Genomic DNA, 6786 nt, shown 5'->3' on the forward strand with positions numbered 1-6786 from the left:
TGTACTGGAAACACCTGCTCTACAGATTTACGTAAATGAAAGGATTCATATTTCCAGAATTAAAAACAACTAATATAAATCTGAAAACCATGAATGCATATTACATGTGATGTTTCAGTTTAGACATGTTTTTGAATTTTGGCATAAACACTTGTTCTACCTGGCCATTCATATTTCATTGTTTTGTATAGAATTTCCAAGTATGTTTGTAGATTACAGGTGAAAAGCACTATAGAACATATTGAAAAAACCTACTGTATAGATACTCGAAACAGAAAGCATACGTATTTCTGGAGCTAAATGCAACTATTATTAAAACTAAATACACTGAATGTATGTTACATGTGATATTTCATTTAGGACATTTTTTTGGATTTTGGCACAAAAACTTGTACCATTTGGTCATGCATATTTCATTGTTTTTTTATAAAAAGGCCAAGTAAGTTGCCAGGTTACAGGTGAAAGCAATGTACAATGAACTGAATAAACCTGCTCTACAGATACACTTAATGAAAGCCCTCATAGTTCCGCATCCAAATGCAACTACTATAAAAATGAAAACACTGAATGCATGTTACAGGTGATGCTTAATTTAGGACATGTTTTTGGATTTTGGCATGAACACTTGTACCACCTGGTGATGCATATTTCATTGTTTTGTATAGAATGTCCAAGGATGTTGCCAGATTACAGCTGAAAAGAATTATACAACATTTTGAAAAACCTACTCAATAGTTACACAATAATCAAAGGATTCGGAGTTCCACAGCTAGATGCAACTACTATAAATATGAAAAACCTGAATGCATGTTACATGTGATGTTTCAGTTAGGAAATGTTTTTGGATTTTGGCATATACACTTGTCAGAACTGGATATGCATATTTCATTGTTTTTTTCCTGTTTCAAATTATTTATTTTATATGTCATAGTAGCACAACTTGAGGCTGGTTAAATACAATTGTTTTTCAAAATGTCTTTGAATATTTTCTTGGTTATACATGCAAGTAACCATGAAAATATTTGGCATTTTGAAACTTTGAAACTCTGAACAGGCACTTACATGAAGGAAAACATGGCCATTCTTAGAAATCCACATTTACAATAGCTGCTCCTGTAAATGGTGCGTGGAACCTTTGGCCAGGGCTGGTTGCTGGCCATTTTATCAAAGTGCCATCATAGTAAAAAATAGGTCTAAGGAAACATAAGTTGGACTGTTCAGCTTCCTAGAACGTAAGGTTAACTGATGAACCTGTACTGAGGTGAATCAAGGAATACAAACCAGTACAGAAACCAACAAGCCCCGAGTGAGAGTGGCCCCACCGCAGGCTTCCTCCTACCCCGTGTGCCTCAGTAGTGTGTCTGTGCTCAGCTGACTGCAGCTTTCTTCAGAGGATGGTGTGAATTTAGTGTTTTTTGTTTTGTTTGGTTTATTTTATTAAATAGACTAGATGAAGTTAAGTTTGAACCAGCCAATATTCCAGTTAACAAGACACTGTCCCGCTATGGACACTGTATATGCTTCGGCTCGCTCTCCTCAACTCTCTCATTCCTAGGTGACTATTTGCATACACATGGAAAAGAGTCCTTAAATTAAAATATATATACATGTTTCAAAATCTTTATGGAAAAAAATGATACAGGTTTAACAAGTTTTAAAACGCCATTGTGTCAACTCCACACTGCAGAACCTACATGATGACATAGAAACTAATAGCAAAAATGGTTAATAAGGGGTAAGATGGCCATGATGACATACCAGGTAATCCCTGGGGTGAAAATTTTTCATATACCTCAGAGACCCCAAAGATTAAAATTCAAGAGGCTGTGAAATAGTAGATCCATAAGCACCTACCATGTAACACTATGTTGGTTTCTGATACATGTAAAAATAAACACAATTCTCAAAAATACTGAGGAGCCATGCCTTAAAACTGTGCAGGACATAGGGGTTGCTCAGGTTTTCTCATTTTACTTGAACAAAAATATTTAATTTTTGCCCATATAGAATAAGAGGCTATCATTAGCATGAAAACAGAGAAAAGGATTTCCAACATTGTGCATAAAGAAAGCAACATTACAAATACCAGTCTACTCACATGAAAATCCTTAATGCTTATGCTTCTGAGTGCTTATCAGTATGCAGTAAAAAAGAAAACAAAAATGGCAGCTTAGAAATTCTCCAGTGTTTCCAAGAAGCACTTTTTAAAATTTATATACACAAAGAACCTTTAATCATACTGTAAAATAAATGCAGCACTCTAGGATAAGGAAGACTAGCAGACATGGAGTTGGGACATCCCCATGCTGTGGCTGTCTTTAACCAGCTGAGCGTCTCTTCTTGGCCTGGTTCTTGCACTTTCTGCTCTGCCCCGCCCCATCTGCTCACATCTCAGGCTGTTCCGAAGACACCTGCGATTCCGGAGATTCAAATCGCTGGTGAAAGTTCGTCCTCTGTTTTCTCAGTTTCTCTGGTGCTTTTCTCCACAGGATGATCTCCTGCTGCTTGAAGTACCTTCGGTCCTCCTCATCAACAAGCACGAGGTTCAAAAAGTACCTTACTGAAAACTTCTTGTTCACATCTCTCATTGTGGGGGTCGGGTCATATCCTGCTAAGAACAATTTTATCGGAATAGATTCTCTTTTTACTGGTGCCCTATCCATTACTTCATACTTAGCGATTGTTTCTGTCTCTGTTGTGGTGCTGGGTCCAATTCCTGTGATCTCTTTCTTGAGCAGCTGTAACTCCATGTGTTGTATTTTTATTCTTACTAATAAGAAGTAAATTTTTCCAACAATTACATCCTTTAAATGATACTTGGACTTATTATATTCAAACTCTATGTGCAGACAGTTTACAATGCCCACTTCCATTTTAATAGAGTTGTTGAAATCAGGATAGGTGGCGAGCTGGTGAACAACAAGATCGTACTCTTTCACTAAGTCTGTCAACCTTCTCACAATTGTCACCTTAAGAAAATACCTCAGGCGGACATTGGCACCGATGTAGGACTCATATGGCTTTCAACTCGCATAAATTCAAAGTCATAGCTTCTCCTCTGTGTCAGTTCTCCAGGCAAGGCTAGTTCTTTCACTAGGTTTACAAATTCATGAGTATTACTCTTGTCATTGAAAAGCTCAATTTGACCTACAAATTCAATTCTAATTCCTTGATGCTCTAGCCTCTTTCCAGGCTGCTTAAAGGCTAGGTTTACCTTTCCTGAAACAGACTCTCCATCATAGAAGAGATAGTGTTTTTCTACTTTGCCATCCTCAGTTTTCATTTCTGCCATTTTCCTAGTCTCCCCATCATTAAGGGAAACATTGATCTCAAAGATGGGACCCAAAAGGCCACCAAGAAAACGCATTGTCACCATCACCAGGTCCCCCAACTTAAATCCACTTCCCCTCAGGAGAACTCCTAGCCTCCATTTCGTTGTTTTGTATAGAATGTCCATGTAAGTTGTTATATTTCAGCCGACTAGCACCTATGCAACATATTGCAAAAACCTACTGTATAGATACATGAAAATCAAAAGATTCATAGTTCCAGTGCTAAATACTATATTTATATTTCCAGTACAACTACTATAAAGCAGAAAACATTGAATGTATGCTACATGTAATGTTTCAGTTAGGACATGTTTTAGGATTTTGGCACAAACACTTGTAAGAACTGGTCATGCACATTTCATTGTTTTGTATAGAATTTCCAAGTAAGTTATTAGATTACATCTGAAAAGCCTTACACAACATATTGTATAAACCTGCTCTATGGATACATGAAATCAAAGCATAAGTAGTTCCAACTGTTATACAGCTGAAAACACTGAATGTATGCTACAAGTGATGTTTCATTTAGGAAATGTTTTTTGATTATGGCATAAACACTTATAATTCCAGGCCATGCATATTTCATTGTTTAGTATAGAATAGCTAAGTAAGTTGCTAGATTACAGCTGAAAATCACTATACAACTATTGAAGAAACCACCTGTATAGATACATGAAATCAAAGCATTGGTAGTTTCACAGCTAAATCCAACTACTATAAAGCTGAAAATACTGAATGCATGTTACATGTGATATTTCAGTTAGCACATGTTTTTGGATTTTGAAATAAAGACTATTAAGAACTGGCCATGCGTATTTCATAGTTTTGTATAGAACATCCAAGGAAGTTGCCAGATTTCAGCAGAAAATCACTATCCAACATATTGAATAATCGTGCTCTATAGATAAATGATATCAGAACATTCATAGTTCCACAGATAATAGAAAAAACTATACAGCTGAAAACACTGAATGCATGTTTTATGTGGTCTTTAAGTTAGGATATGTTTTTGGATTTTGGGATAAACACTTATTTAACCCGGTCATGCATATTTCATTCTTTTGTATAGATTTTCCAAGTAAGTTGCTATATTACAGCGGAAAAGCATTATATAACAAATTAAAAAAACCTACTGTATAGATACATGAAAATGAAAGGATTTGAAGCTCCAGAGCTAAATGCAACTACTATAAAGATGAAAACACTGAATGCATGTTACACGTGATGCTGCATTTAGACTTGCTTTTGGATTTTGGCATAAACACTTGTTCAACCCAGCTTTGCATATTTCATTGTTTTGTGTAGAATCGCTATTTAAGTTGCCAGATTACAGTTGAAAAGGATTATAAAACATATTGAAAAAAACTACTCTACAGATACACAAAAAGCAAAGCATTCGTAGTTGCGGTGCTAAAGGCAACTAATATAAAGCTGAAAACACTGAATGTATGTTACATATTGTGTTTCAGTTAGGACAAGTTTTTGGATTTTGGCATAAACACTTGAAAGAACCAGCCATGCATATTTCATTGTGTTGTATAGAATGACCAAGTATGTTGCTAGATTATAGCTGAAAAGCACTCTAAAATGTAATGAAAATACCTGCTCTATAGATACATGAAAATCAAAGGATTCATAGTTCCAGAGCTAAATGCATCTATTAAAGCTGAAAACACTGAATGCATGTTCCAAGTAATGTTTCAGTTAGGACGTGTTTTTGCATTTTGGCATAAACAGTTGTACCACCTAGCCATGCATATTTCATTGTTTTGTATAGAATGGCCAAGTCAGTTGCTAGATTACTGCTGAAAAGCACTATATAATGTACTGAAAAAACCTGCTCTATAGATACACAAAATCAAAGCATTCGTAGTTCCACACCTAAATGCAACTACTATAAAGCTGAAAATATTGAATGCATATTACAAGTGAATTTTCAGTTAGGACAAGTTTTTGTATTTTGGCATAAACACTTGTAAGAACCAGCCAAATATATTTTAATGTATAATGAAAATATATTTCATTATGTTTTATAGAACGTACAAGGATGTGGCCAGATTACAACTAAAAAGAATTATACAACATACTGAAAAAAACCTACACTATAGATACACCAAAATCAAAGCATTCTTAGTTACAAAGCTAAATGCAACTACTATAAAGCTGAAAATCCTGACTGCATGTTACATGTGATGTTTCAGTTAGGACATGTTTTTGGATTTTGACATAAACACTTGTAAGAACCAGATATGCATATTCCATTGTTTTGTATAGAATGTACGAGTAAGTTGTTATATTACAGCAGAAATGCACTATACAACATATTGATTACCCTACTATATAGATACATGAAAAGCAAAGCATCCGTAGCTGCAGTGCTAAATGTAACTACTATAAAGCTGAAAACACTGAATGCATGTTACATGTGATGCTTCATTTAGGACATATTTTTGGATATTGGCCTGAACACTTTAAAGAACCGACCTATCATATTTCATTGTGTTGTATTGAATGGCCAAGTATGTTGCTAGATTACAGCTGAAAAGCACAATAAAATGTCCTTAAAAAAAGCAACTCTATAGATACATTAAAATCAAAGCATTCATAGTTCCAGAGCTAAATGCAAATACTATAAAGCTGAAATCTCTGAATGTATGCTATATGTGATGTTTCATTTAGGACATGTTTTTGGATTTTGGCATAAACCCTAGTGCCACCCGTTATGTATATTTCATTGTTTTCTATTGAATGCCTAAGTAAGTTGCTAGATTAAAGCTGAAAACATTATACAAGGTATTGAATAAACCTTCTCCATAGGTACACGAAATCAAAGCATTCGTAGTTCCACACCTAAATGCAATTACCATCAATCTTAAAACAATGAATGGATGTTACAGGTGATGTTTCATTTAGGAAATGTTTTTGAATTTTGGCATAGACACTTGTTCCACCCGGCGATGAATATTACATTGTTTTGTATAGAATGTCCAAATAAGGTGTTAGATTACAGCTGAAAAGCATTATAAAACCTACTGAAAAAACATGCTCTATAGATACATCAAAATCAAAGGACTCATCATTACAGAGAAAAATTCAACTACTATAAAGGTGAAAACATGGAATGCATGTTACATGTGATGTTACAGTTAGGACATATTTTGGATTTTGGCATAAACACTTGTAAGAACCAGAAGGCATATTTCATTGTGTTGTATAGAATGGCCAAGAAGCTAGATAACAGCTGAAAAGCAATATAAAATGTACTGAAAAAACCTGTTCTATAGATACATGAAAATCAAAGGATTCATAATTCCAGAGCTAAAAGCAACTACTAGAACTGAAAACACTGGATGCATATTACTAGTGATTTTTCAGTGAGGACGTGTTTTTGGACTTTGGCATAAACTGCTGTACCCCCCCAGCCATGCATATTTCATTGTTTTGTATAGAACAT

The 6786-nt window shown here is 34.9% G+C and overlaps 1 pseudogene; it reads right to left on the reverse strand.

Annotated features, from left to right (window-relative positions):
- Nucleotides 1-2384: 2384 nt before the first annotated feature.
- Nucleotides 2385-3367, reverse strand: LOC114630924 (annotated as a pseudogene).
- Between the last annotated feature and the right edge of the window lie 3419 nt (nt 3368-6786).

This window comes from Grammomys surdaster, unplaced genomic scaffold (assembly GCF_004785775.1).
Source record: "Grammomys surdaster isolate TR1022 unplaced genomic scaffold, NIH_TR_1.0 348, whole genome shotgun sequence".
NCBI lineage: Eukaryota > Metazoa > Chordata > Mammalia > Rodentia > Muridae > Grammomys > Grammomys surdaster.